This window comes from Camelus bactrianus, chromosome 33 (genome assembly GCF_048773025.1).
Source record: "Camelus bactrianus isolate YW-2024 breed Bactrian camel chromosome 33, ASM4877302v1, whole genome shotgun sequence".
In the NCBI taxonomy this organism is placed as follows: domain Eukaryota; kingdom Metazoa; phylum Chordata; class Mammalia; order Artiodactyla; family Camelidae; genus Camelus; species Camelus bactrianus.
Window position 1 is genome coordinate 20,560,982 of NC_133571.1, and position 13,899 is coordinate 20,574,880.

General features: G+C 44.0%; 1 long non-coding RNA gene across 2 annotated transcripts; it reads right to left on the reverse strand.

Annotated features, from left to right (window-relative positions):
• Positions 1-250: 250 nt before the first annotated feature.
• LOC141575839 (uncharacterized) lies at positions 251-13,365 on the reverse strand. 2 transcript variants are annotated; one of them, XR_012503736.1, is made up of 3 exons: positions 12,954-13,365; positions 4,147-4,235; positions 251-1,420 (listed from the first exon to the last, which is right to left on the reverse strand). It is a non-coding gene; the product is annotated as an uncharacterized LOC141575839 (long non-coding RNA). The 2 variants fall into 2 exon arrangements; XR_012503737.1 differs by lacking the exon at positions 12,954-13,365 and adding an exon at positions 5,731-6,103.
• Positions 13,366-13,899: the final 534 nt, after the last annotated feature.

The window sequence follows — 13,899 nt, forward strand, 5'->3', positions numbered from 1 at the left end:
CACAGAACGGGTGTGACAGTGAGCTATGGTTTTGCAAGGTGCTGCCTTTGAGGTAAAGGGTGCATGGGGCCGCCTTGTATTATTTCTTACAGCTGCAGGTTATTTGTATTTATCTCAAAATTAAAAGTTTAATTTAAAAAACGAGTTGGGTGTGCTTGTGCGGACCTCCTTCTGGGTTATCTGTCCCGTCCTCTCTGTTGAACTGTCCATTCCTCCACCAGCTCCACGCTGTTGATGACTCCAGCCTGAGAGGAAGCCTTGACATCAGGTAGAGCGACTCCTCTCACTCAACTCATTTTCAAGGTGGCTCTAACTAGTCTAGGCTAGTGTCTTTCCATATCAATTTTTGAATAAACTTGTCTGTGTCTGCAAAAGTCTTGCTGGGATTTAGACAAGAATTATATTAAACCTATAGATCCATAAGGGGAGAACTGACATCTTTATTATCTTGAGGACGATTTTGGAAATTATTATTATTTATAGATTCCTTGGAATTTTCTGTGTAAATAATTGTGTCATCTGAAAATGGGAACATTTTTATTTCTTCCTTTCAAAACTGCCCCCTTTTTGCCTATTATAATGGCTAGAATTTTCAGTCCTAAATTGATTAAGAGTATCGGGCAGACATCCTGACCTTCCTTGTTCCTTAATCATAGAGAGTAAGTTTAGCAGGAAAAATCATTTCTCAATAGTATGATGTTAGCTGTAGGGTTTTTCTTTTTTTTTCAGATGTTATTTAGCAATTCGAAGTTCTTGTCTATTTCTATTTTTCTGACAATTTGTTTAATGAATGGATTTTGAATTTTCTCAAATATTTTCTTCTATAATGATTATTATGATCATCTGTTTATCATTTTTTAATCTCTTGATATGGTGGATTACACGGGTTGATTTTGAGCGTCAACTCAGCCTTGTATATCTGGAACAAAGCCCACTTAGCCATGGTATATAACATTTGATTTGTTAATATTTTGTTGAACATTTTTGCATCTAAGTTAATGAAGGATTTTGGTACACAGACTCTTTTTGTAATCCCTTTTCTGGTTTTGGTATCAGAGTAATTCTAACCTCATAAAGACTGTGAAATTGTGGTTAATTCTTTAAATGTCAGTTAAACTCCTCCAGTGAAACATGAACCTGGATATTTATATTCCAGGAGATTTTAATTATAAATCCAATCACTTTAATGGCTTTAAAACTATTCAGGTAGATTGCTTCATCCTGCTTGAGTTGTGCTAGTTTGCAGTTTTCAAGACATTGGCCCACTTCTTCTATGTTGTTGAACTCAGGAGCATTCAAAGAGTGAAGACATGTGAGCCGACTGCTGTGGTAGCCGGCCTCCAGGGCGAGCCTCCGTGGCCCCTGCTTCCTGTCGCTCACACCCGTGCGTGCTCTCCTCACACATCACGCCAGAGCCGGGCTGTGCGCCAGACAGAAAAGGCCAGAAATGAGAACGATGCCTCCTCCAGCCCCAGGTTACAGAAGACACAATGGCTTCCGACTCGGCCCCTCGCGCCCCTCAATCTCCGTGCCTGGGGCTCCGAGGAAAGCCAGCCACCACGCTGGGAGTGGCTCCCTGGAGGGGCCTCTGGGATGAAGAACTCAAGAGACACTTGCCAACAGTGTGCGAGTGTGCCATCTCGAACGGAGACCCCCCCAGCCCAGTCGGGCTCTCAGATGCCCGCAGCCCCGGCCCACGTCTTTAGTGCAGTCTTGTGAGAGACCCCGAGTCAGCACCACCCGGCTAATCCACTGCTGGATTCCTGACTCCCAGAAGCTGTGTGAGATAATAAATGTCGTCTCAAGCTGTTGAGTCTGGAGGCGTTTTGTTACGCAACAACGGATACCTCATGGAACTACCATCAATGCTCTGCGATGCTCAGACCGCAGTACCAGAACGCCTTTCCTCTTCCCTCACGTCTATTTGTTTGACTTTTCATTCACTCACTCACTCAACCATTCTACCACTCCGCCTACTATGCTGGGGTCTGGGAACACAAACAAGGTTAAACAGAATATTAACAGGATGGTAAATGGACTTTCCTCTTCTCTCAGTCTCAAATTTAGAAACAATAGGTGACAGTGCCCCGACAGTGTAAGGATGATTTCTGAAGGTGACAACATGTGCCTCCCAGAGCCTAATAAAGAAAGGAGAATCAGCCTTGTGCCCCTCCGGCCAGGTAGCTCCTGTGGAGGTGTGGATGAAGAACACCTGGCGTATCAGTAAATAAACGATGTTGCAGCCATCAAGCCATCACATTGCAGCCGCCCCTGACGGTGAGCCCTGCACGGTTCAGGATGGGAAAGGACAGGATGCTGGCCCTAGACAGCTAAGGTGCAGATCAAAAGAGTAATTTCAGCGAGCCCAGACTTCTGCATCTTCCCACACATAGAAAAGCACTAAATTCCTTAACTTGAGATATCTGGTTTTCTTTAATTAACGGTAATCTTTTGATGTTCTGACTACCTGGTCTCCCCGTCTTCTCCCTCACCTCCTCAGAGCACTCCCTTAGAGAGATCTGAGAGGTTGTCTCCCATGGCTTGAAGTCCTCAGAAAGTCCGCTGAATAAAACATAGCTCAGCTTTTAGGTTGTGCATATTTTTTCAGTCGAGAGAAGCAACTAGCTGCTATATAAGAAAGGCCAGAAGTACAAGAGGAGGTCATAAATTAGAAAGCGTTGTTAGGAAGGAAGCGTTAGTAGGAAGAACATGGGAGAAAAATGTTCCCGACTTTCCCTCCCCTTCCCAAGGGGAAGGACTTATTCCTCCACCTTAACTGTACTTGAGAGAGCCTCTAAAGGGACGGCGTTGAAAGTGGCCCACGAAGACTGGCAGCCTCCTCAAGGGCTTGACGGGGCTGAGCTGCAGGCAGCCCGTGGTGAGGTGCCATGGTCGGGCCGCTGCTGAGTGGGGGAGGCTCCTCCAGGTGTGGTGTGCGTGCACCGGGGTTTGGAGGGTGTAGGCCAGTATAGAAAGCAACATCTGCTCCTTTTCTGGATCATTCCTAAGACAGGAGGCTGGTCAGATGGGCTGCTCCGGCAGAGAAGGGGAAGGGCCTGCAGTGGCCAGATGAACTTAGCACCTGCCCACGGCCTTTGCCCTTTTCCTTAAGGTTCCCTCTCTGTCTCTGGGAGGCCAGAAGTAGCAGACAGAGAGAGAAAAGGAATAATGGAAAATTAAATCCCCTCCCCTTTACACACACACACACACACACACATTGGTTCTCTGAACAATAAGCCTGAATTTGGATACATGCACCCCAGTGTTCATAGCAGCACTAGTTACAATGGCTAAGACATGGAAACAACCTAAACGTCCACTGACATGATTGGATAAAGAAGCTGTTATATAGTTATACAGTGGAATACTACTCAGCCATAAAAAAGAATAAAATAATGCCATCTGCTGCAACATGGATGGATCTAGAGATTGTCATCCTAAGTGAAGTAAGCCAGAAAGAGAAAGAAAAATACCATATGATATCACTCATATGTGGCATCTAAAAAAAAAAGACAAATGAACTTATTTACAAAACAGAAACAGACTCACAGGCATAGAAAACAAACTTATGCTTACCAGTGTAGGGGGATGGGGTGGCAAGGGATAAACTGGGAGTTCAAGATTTGCAGACACTAACTAACACATATAACATACTGTACAACACAGGGAACTGTATTCAATATCTTGCAGTAGCTTATGGTGAAAAAGAATAGATGTATGTTCATGTATGACTGAAGCATTATGCTGTATACCAGAAATTGACACAACATTGTAAACTGACTATACTTCAATAAAAATATGTATATATACAAAAAAACAATCAGCCTGAATTTGGATAGAAGGAAAAAAGTAAAATTGAATATGAAATTTAAGTTTTAAATGGACTTCAAAATGCCCAAAAGTGACCATCCATCTATGAAATATGCCTGAGCTATAACAGGAGGCTGGGAAGGGAGAGACAGCAGAATATATCTGAAAATAGGTTTTAGAAAAAAAATGTTTTTTTTATGTCAGTATTCAGCTTGTCAACAAGTGAGTCAATCAACGATGAATCAAAACTAGAGACACTTTTTTCCCCAGGGTCTGAAATCTTTTTATGTTTGTCCTGCACTCTCTGAAATCCCCAATAAGGAGAAAATGACTTACAAGAACCTTTCTTGGCGGATGACTTGATCCAGGGATAGACCAGAGGGCAGAGAGCAGCGCATCAGAAGAGGCAGGAGAAGAAAATGATCCTGTGAAAGAAGAAAGGGGCCAGGAAGACAATGAGGAGTGAAGATAAATTGAAAGCCAGTGGATAAACCTCCCGTCAGTGTCCAGGGAGCCCGCACTCAGAAGCTGAGTAGTTTTGTCTCTATTATTTACTGGACAGCGGCTGCTAAAAGAACAGGATTCTCTCCCTGCCTGGGAATCCGGCTGCCTGGCTGCCATCAAAGCACAGGGCGCTGAGTTCACATCTGCACATCCCTAGTGGTGGGCGCAGTGCCGGGTGGGAGAGAGAGAGTAGGAGGAATTAGTGAAAAGAATCTTGCAACCAAGAAGCCGGGAAGAAGCGACTCCCAACAACCCTGGGTGGTATTCTAGATGCTCCAGAGAGACCTCAGGCTCTACTTAAACGAAAAGACTCTAGATTAGAAGTCATCTTTTTTTTTAGAAGCAGAGTCCCAGAGGTCATTTGCATCATTCATGAGGCCAGAAAGGAGGTTATGTATCACAGAACCTGGTCAGAGTGTCGGTTGCCAACGTACCACAGTGATACCTAATAAGGAAGGATGCAGCCCTCATCTCATGAACACAGAAACATTATAACGGGTGTTCCGCCAACCCCTACTGGCCTGGAAGAAATAGATGACACTTACATAAATTACTCACTTACTAGAAAGGAGTCAGGTTAGCACTGAGTGAGCATGGCTGTAACTTCACTAGGCTTCAAATAACGTCTCCTTATCTTAAGACTCTGACTTGCACAGGAATGTTTAAGGTGTGGTATTCAAAAAGTCAGCAGATACTTCCTCTAATTCTTAAAAAATCTCTGCAAAAGGATCTTTCCTCATCCTGCCCACCCACCTCTGCTTCTGCGGATCAGGATAAGAGCCACTCCATTATTCAAATACATTTTACAGTTTACAGAAAATGTGAGAGTATGTGTAATTGGTGGCTTTGGGGAACAGTGTGGATTTGCTATGCCAAAGACCCACAAACATGAAGACGCTTGGGGGTCAGAAGAGCTTGTCATTTTACCTCATGTGGGGCCTTTATCAAGCCCTTTAACCCTTACGGCCCTCGGTGTCTTCATCTGTAAATTCAGGCGTCGAGCCTTCCCTATTTATTATAAGAGCTGTCATGCAGGTTGAGCAGTTAATCTATGTATAAACCTTATTATCGCTCATTGTGTCACACTGGTGTCCTATTTCTGGTTTCCTGCTCATTTCCCCAGATTAATCATAAATTCAGCTTTCATCATATAATCAAAGAGGATTCACTTTGGGCAAGACAGAAGCAAATATCTGGTCCTCAGACCTTTGTTGGTTATCAGAAGAACCCAGTTCTTTGAAACCAGCAGTTGCTCATCCAAGAAGAGAAATTATTTATCCTACATTCAAAGAATTTCCCCAATATAGCCTCCATCTCCCTTTTCCACTGTCCCAATTCTTAACTCTCCTCCACATGAGTGCCCTGGACTCCAGCTGACCATCACGCTAGGATCTCTGCCTCCACGCAGTTACTTACTCCGGTGGTAAATAATGTGTGTACGTCCCACATGGGTATTCAGGCTCTCTCCATACTCTCGAGCATCTCCTGTGAGAATTCACACAGGCATGTCTGTGCCATTGACTTGAGATGAAGGTCTTATACTGTCTCCTCGAGGAAAGACACAACGTCCAAGAGGTTGGTGTTTGTTTTGCTTGTTGTATTTCTCTCAACATAAAGAACAGTGACAGGTGCGTGCCAGATGGTCAGCAAGTGCCTTTTAAACCGCAAATGAAGGAGTGAATGAATGAATGAAGTGTTCTTTTTACAAATCCGTATAAATGCAGGACCTGCTATCTGGCCTCCACCTTTCAGGAAGGTGGATATGCTGGGAGACTGCCTTTCTTTCTCTGCCCCAAATGCACACGAAGAAGCATGTGGTCCAAAAGAAACAACAGGGCTGAGAGTGTCTGGGGAGAGAAACTTTTATCCAATATGAAGAATTTAGAAGCTTATTCTTCAGCCCTTAGTAATAAACCCCTCAAATCTTGCATTCTTTTTAGATTATAAGCAAGAAGTCATTTTCTTAGTATTTAAAAATTCTTCAGCTATCAGTAGGTCATGGGAAGCCAGGCAAAGGCTGTTCAGTTCAGGAGTCTGACTCTGGAGGTCTCCCTGAGAAACCAATCTCCTGAGCTCAGGAGATGCTCACCCCTGATTTCTTTCAAATAACCACAAAGAGACCCCGAGTCAGGAGATTTAACCTCTCCTGTGCTCAAGTAAGCTCTCAGCTGCAAGCGGAATTCAGAGTATTTCTACTTCAGGATACAACACACATTTAAGAAGAAACAGAGGGATTGACTTAGCCTAGAAGACAATGCCACAGGGATATCTGAGTGGAGAAGGGAGTCTCTACCCTCTGCAACACACGTCATCAACGATGAAAACAGTAAGAGGAACAAATTACGTGGTCCCCTCACTTTCAGTCTTAGTTGCCAATGATAACATCGTTTTCTTGATAGTGCAAGTCGGAAGGCTTGGAATCTTCTTTTTGCATTTGTTTCTACCTCCCTCCTCTTTTATTAGTCCATCGATGACTCTCCCTTTGTCAGTGACTATTGAATTTGTCCCTTCCTTAACTCCCTAGTCCATGGTTACCTATGCAGCTACATAGGTCTTGGGGATAGAACATTGTAATTCATTGCTAGAATGTCTTTTCTCCCTCATAACACCGCCCTTGCAATCCATGCTGCGGAGAATCGTCACACTGACGTCTCTATGACATGTTTTTCATCGTATTTCCTCATGTTCAAAGTCCTTCAGAGTCTCATTAGCCACATTAGTGATTCTTAAACATTTCCTTCCACTTCTTTCGAATTGCTGGTGCAGTAAACCCGTATCTCTACAGCTCTCCAATACATCTTTGAACTCTCCTATTTTAGATCTAAAATGCTTGCTAATTTTGCAGTGCGTACCATCCTATATCTTTGTGTGTTTTAATGTGCAAATAATGTTTTAGATTGGTTACCAGTTAAAACACTTACCTTTCTTCTCAAAAAAAATTTTTTGAGTGAAACTGATGCTAAAAGAAATATACCATTCATCCTTTGATGGGCACTTTGGTGGTTTCCATATCTTGGCTATTGTAAATAATGTTGCTATGAATAAAAACCAAGCAAAGAGGAAGGAAGGACGGAAAGAAAAGAAGGAAGGAAGGAAGATAGAAAGAAAGAAAGAAAGAAAGAAAGAAAGAAAGAAAGAAAGAAAGAAAGAAAGAAAGAAAGAAAGAAAGAAAGAAAGAAAGAAAGAAAGAAAGAAAGAGAGAGAGAGAAAGAGAGAGAGAAAGGAAGGAAGGAAGGAAGGAAGGAAGGAAGGAAGGACGGAGGACGGAGGACGGAGGGAGGGAGGGAGGGAAGGAAAAGAGAAGAAGGTAGGGAGTAGGGAAAGAAGACACCATATTTATTTTACAACTTTGTTTTCACCATTTGCACTGCCTTTTTCCTTTCTAATGTGCCCACAGGTGGGGCATTTATCTTTTTGTTTACTGTAGTTCAATAAAAAATGTTTATGAAAATTAAAATAAATTTAAGTAATAAAAAAATATAAAGACCTTTACATAGATGCAAAAATTATTTGCAAACTGGAGAGATTTTGGCTTTTTGGCAATACACAGAGAAAGGTCTATGAGTTTTAAGTGACTATAATCTCAATCTGAGACAAGAGTGAGCTATGGATGGCAAAATTACGACAATAGTTTGGTTTTCTAATAGTAGAATTAAATATATTAAAAATGCAAAAGTTTCTCAGGAACTGTGCAATACAACCTTTTCTGTTTTACATTTGGGAGACTCAAAGCCCAGAGAGGTCTTAGCACAATCACACTTAGATGGATTTTAAGAAAAAGTTTTGGAACTGAATAACGTACTTCCTGAATCCCTCACCCAGAGCACATACCTTTCGATTTGTTGTTCCCAGACTTCACTGAGCATAAGTATTATCTTTGGAAAGCTTAGGAAAAAAAGTCAGACGCTCCAAATCAGAATGAGCTATCCTGATACAATAGGGTGAGGACCACTGTTCTGGTCTATTCCTGACTGCTGTACCAGAAAAGGAAATTTGATTTTTTTTTAATTGAAATCTAGTCAGTTTACAATGTTATGTCTATTTCTGGTGTACAGCATAATGTTTCAGACATACATATACATACATATATATATATATATATTCATTTCATATTCTTTTTCATTATCAGTTACTACAAGATATTGAATATAACTCCCTGTGCAATACAGTGTAAACTTGTTGTTTATCTATTTTATCTATAGTAGTTAGTATCTGCAAATCTCAAACTCCTAACTTAGCCCTTCCCAGCCCCTTCCCGCTCTGGTAACCATAAGTTTGTTTTCTATGTCTGCGAGTCTGGGAAATTTGATGATTTTGCTCTACTCATTTCTTCATTCACTGTGATTGATTAATAGATGTAGTTTTGATTTCATGCAAGGTGTTTGTTTGGCAGCGGTTAAACAAATGTAAAGAATACAACATACCAAATTTCTGGTCAGGGCAAAACCTCCTGTCTTGAATATCTAATATTTAAAAATTGTATTCTAAATGGAAAAAAAATGCAAAGCTAGCTTTATGAACTAAGACAAACCTTGCTGTGGACCAGAAAGGCAATAAAATTCTAAGCAATGAGTTTAAATCCTGTGGGATCTTGCTGTTCAAATGTCCTATGCGCTGAATGGGACAAAATCCAAGTTCACTGGCACGAGGCTGAGTGGTGAGAGGCGAGGTTAAAACACAAGGCAGCAGTTGCTGCATCTGGACCCAGAGCTTAGCACAGAGCTGTGTCCGGAAGGGCAGGTCTGCCCACCGTCACTGGCTGCTGCTGTCCCGGTCACGATGCAGAAAGGGAGACGAGGAGCAGCCCCAGGCCTGCACTGCTGAGTGGGAAAGGGACTTGCAGGGGCAAGGGAGCGGGGGAGGGAGTAAGTTCCAAGAAAGAGGGACAGAGGGGAGACTCCTCCTGCACACGGCGAGCTTGCAAATAAACATGCCGAAATACAGCAAGAAAATTACCCAGGAAAGAGGGCCGACAACAGTAAATCACTTCAGACAAATTCACTTCAGAAAATAAGGAAAGGATTGGACACATGCACGATGACATTAAAATCTGTAAGATTCTTAAGAAAGATAAAGGGAAGAAAAGTGTCATAAAATAAAAATAGTACATAGAACAAAACAGGTGGGTGCTAAAAATAGGTGATGTGAAAGCCAGCCAATCTGAAACCTTAAAAATAAAAAAAAACATAGTTGTTAAAATAAAAACTCAAATAGGGAATAAAGTCTAAACTGGACATGGACGAAGATAGAATTTGTGAACTAAAAGAATGGATTATTTAATAAATGGCCCTGGAGGAGCTGGTTATAACATATGTGTAATACATGTTATATGCAAATTATGATTGACAGATAGAGATTCTCACTTCATATATAAATAGAATAAATTAAAACTGAAACGTAGAGGAAGTGCAAAGCTATTGGGAGAAAACGGAGGCATGTGTATTTATGCCTTTAAGATTTCAGAGCAGTCAAAGATTTATTGGACCAGACACGCAGAGTCAAAACGAAGAAGAAAAGGCTGTGAAGCCTGAGCACTTTGCCCTGAAAACTTCGGCAGGAAGAACGGTCTGTAAACAAACCTGAAAGGTCACTGGAAAGAGATATGTGCGGCGTACATAATTGTAGATCCAGACTATAAAGAGAAATATAAATCAATAAGGGGAAAAAAAAACTTCAAAACAAAGTGGGCAAGGTGTTTTCAGGCATCTTTCATAGAAAAGGGAAGCTGAATGTGCAGTGTACGTATGAACACCGGCTCACCGCTGCAGCTCACCAGGGAAATTCAAATAATGAGCTACTCTGTCCAGCCCATCCAACTGGCAAAAAAAAATACCAGTGCTTGACCAAGAGTGTGGGGAAGTAGGAACTCTCACTTAATGCTGACGACGGTTTATATTCTTAGAGTCAGCACGAGGAGCAATGACAACACCCCAAAACTGACAAGCCCTGTGACCCAGCCATCCAAGATGAGAGTGTGTGTGTGTGTGTGTGTGTTTGCCAAGGAAATGTGCACACCTCCTTGGAGCGAGTACGGTGTGCTGCACACGAGTCCACTGCAACGGTCTGTTAGGGTAAAAGGGGGAAGCAGACCAAGTGCCAAGAAATAGTGGAGGCAGGTGACGGATGGATGGATGGATGGACGGACAGACAGACAGATGATGGATGATGGATGGACAGACGGGCAGCGGTGTTCATGTAATTCCTTTTGACTGCTGTTAAAAAAAAGTATTGTCGTGAATCTATCTTTTAAATATAATACTGAATGTAAAAGCATGTTAGAAAGCTTTACATATACTGTATTTAAACAATGCCACAAAGGAATTCTATAGCTTTGTCAATATAATACATATTCATAAGCTATACACACATGCATCATGTATGTGTGTATATTATATTACATTACTTTATATTTAAAGAATAAATATGTGGAAGTGGATACACACCTAATACTTTTTTTTAAGTCAATTTTTCTGTTTTGTGTTTTTCTTGGCTGGGGGGGGTGGGGTAATTAGGTTTATTTATTTATTTATTTTTAATGGAAGCACTGGGACTTGAACCCAGGAGCTCACGCATGCTAAGCACACACTCTGCCACTGAGCTGTACCCTCCCCCCTGTACACAGCAAACGCTTTTTAATGGCTCACCCTGGAGGGGAAGGAACTGTCATTAGGGAGGCTATCGTAAAGATGCAGCTTTACCTGCAGGATTCTCTCACCTGTATACAAGTATAGGAAACCATGAAACAATATGAACAGGTTTTCCATTTTGATGATGGGTAAGAGGGAACTTATTAAATAACTTCCATTTTCTTAAAAAAACAAATGCCTACATTCAAGGAACTGGTGAATGCTACAGGGTTTTCTGATCTAGAACATGTAAGAGAGGCTTGAAGAGCCAGCACATCCGCGAGCACAGCGGCCAGCGTGGTGAGGACGCCCAAAGCCGTCACGCCAGGAGCAGGTGGCGGGGGGACAGCGAGGGGAGGACGCGAAGCAGGTTTCTTCAAGCACAGGAAACGCTCTCGCCGCCTCGCATCCTTTTGCTTGAGGGCATCTGGTAAAATCCACACGTGGAAGTTTGGGGAAGGCAGAGTAGGCTCAGACTCAGAAAGAAATTTCTAACAAGGGCAACTTCTGAAAAATCATCCGCGACTTCCGGAGGCAGTGAGCCGGCCTCCCGGCGCGGGGCGCCGGGCGCGGGAGCGCTCGCGGGCGGCCCCGACCCCGACCCCCAGGCCGGCCGCGCGCCGCCGCGCGGGACCTCGAAGGCCCCCGGGGCCGGGGCTGCCTGCTTGCCCTCGCCCCACAGATGAAGGCGGACAGCGCGCGACTGGGAAGTAGGACTTTGGATCCAGACTCGTCTAAGGCCCGAACGCTTCCACGGTGCCATTAGAACGTCAAGCTTTACGAAATCAAAGAAGAGGATTTCCAACAGTGAAGCTGAAGGCGCACTAAGGAAAGGGGTTTTGAAGCTGTTGGGCCCTGTCCCGAGTCCCCGAAGCCCGGCCGCTCACAAGTGCTCTTCAAATAGCTCTGCCTGATGCCCTGTGTCTGGCGTTGGCGCTGTCAACGTGACTAACCCCACGACGCGATACAAAGTTGTGCGGAAAACTGGGAAAATGATGGGGGGGGGGGGTATGTGCAAAAGGAAAACCAAGAACTAGAAGAAAGAAAGGAGAGAAAAAAGAAAGAAAGAAATTTTAACCTAATTCTTGAGACTTCCAGGGTGTTGTGTGTGTGCGTGTGTGTGTGTTTCACGAATCAACGACCCAGTGACCAGACCCAGTCCACACTTCCAGAGCGCCCTCCTCCTAGTCCTGTCGTGGGCTCCTTCCTTATCACTGGCAACATCTGTTGCATATTCTCCGAGCCTCAACCAAACCCTTCCCACACAGCTAATTGCCAGGCATTCATTTTATCTGTGTCTGAAGAAAAAGAGAAGTAGGTGAGTCAAATATGCCAGGATTTTGACGTGTGGTGTGAAAGAGTGTGGGTGTTTGCAAAGCTGCGTTTTGCTCACTCCCCCAGGCTGGGGAACCTTTTGGGGATGACATGCAATTTGTCCACTTAGCCTTAATGTCTATGCCGGTTAAGAGGGGGCACTTCCCCAAAGACACCGTGTCAAAGCGGAGGAGATGAATTGCCAGGGAATTAAGCCCAGACCAGAAAGTATCTGTCACGGGACCCTCTTGGCTCTGCCGATTCCTCAAAGCGATCGTGGAGGATTAAATGGGTTGTGGCTCAGAGTTTGGGGTCGAGGGTCACACCCACAACTAAATGCGAAGTGTTTTGAGGGGGAAGACACAGACCAGCAGGCAGGGAGGGCTGGCAGGGTGCTGGTGTCCCTGCTGTCCTATGGTGACCACGTGCAGTGGGAGAGCCCATCATTCGTTTCTGGGAGCGTCTGAAGGAGGACAAGGTGGGGGGTGAGGGCAAGTCTCCCCAGCTCTGTGGTGCTCGACCTACGTCTGGGCAGGAAGCGCCATCTGGCCCCGAGCTTCTCGCCTCCTCCGTCTTATCATCTCCTTCCCGTCAGGATTGGGATGCTGAGACCGTCGGAGACCTTGCAGATGGCTTCTCTAATGAAGCCTTAACCAAAAACAGCTCTATATTTTGTCACTGCCAAGTATGGATACTCACATGGGTAGAAATACAATCAGGGTGGATGTTGGATCCCAAAGTTTTGGTCTCAAAGAAGGACGTCTCCAGACCCCCATCCAAGGAGGTCACTTGACCAGAACCCAGAGAGGGAACCGTGAAGAAGTTTTGGGGGAATCGGTATGTTTGTGCTGCTTCTGCCCAGGGTCAAGCTCTGCTGTTCTGGTGTCGAAGGAGCCAGGCTGCCTGCCGGGATTTCTGCTGAACAGAAAGGGCTTCAACCAAGGCTGAAGAAGTGGACGAGATGTCACGTATCTGAGCAGGAAAGATTAAGAAAGAAAAGAATTCTGGGAGCTTCCATTTCTGAGCCCGAAAAGGGGGGCTTCTAAATTTATGCAAACTGAAGAATCATGGGTTAAAAAGTTCTATTTAAATTGTGGCCCCAGATCTTCATAACAAATCATTTCTGGATCTAGCGCCCCAGTAAAGTTCCATCTGAAACCAGCAACAGGGTATTTGCATACAGGAAAAAAAGTTCCGAGGCTGGGTGCCTACTTGCGGCTACCTGGAGAGAATTTAGCAAAAACAATCTAAAGTCCCAGCAGAAAAGCTCCCGTGTAAGGTTCCTCTTCTCAGGCTGTAAACTTGACGTGTGAAGGAGAATATTGGGGATACTGAGGCACAGAGCAGCATTCGAAGACACTTGCAGACGCTTGTGAGTCTCCCTGAGCAAGTGACCCTCTGAGCCTCGACTTCCTTATCTGGAACATTGGAGTCGTAGTATCTATTCCATCCATTTTGGAAATGAGATTAATCGCGGGACCAGCTAAGGTGACTGTCCTAGTCTGCTCCGGCCACTGTGATAGCTTGCCGAAGACCGAATGCCTTAAACAACAGACACGTATTTCTGTGCCCGGTGAGCCCTCTCCTCCCGGCTTGCTGACAGCTGTCTTCTGTCTTTGTTTTTGTTTTGAGTGAGGAATATGAG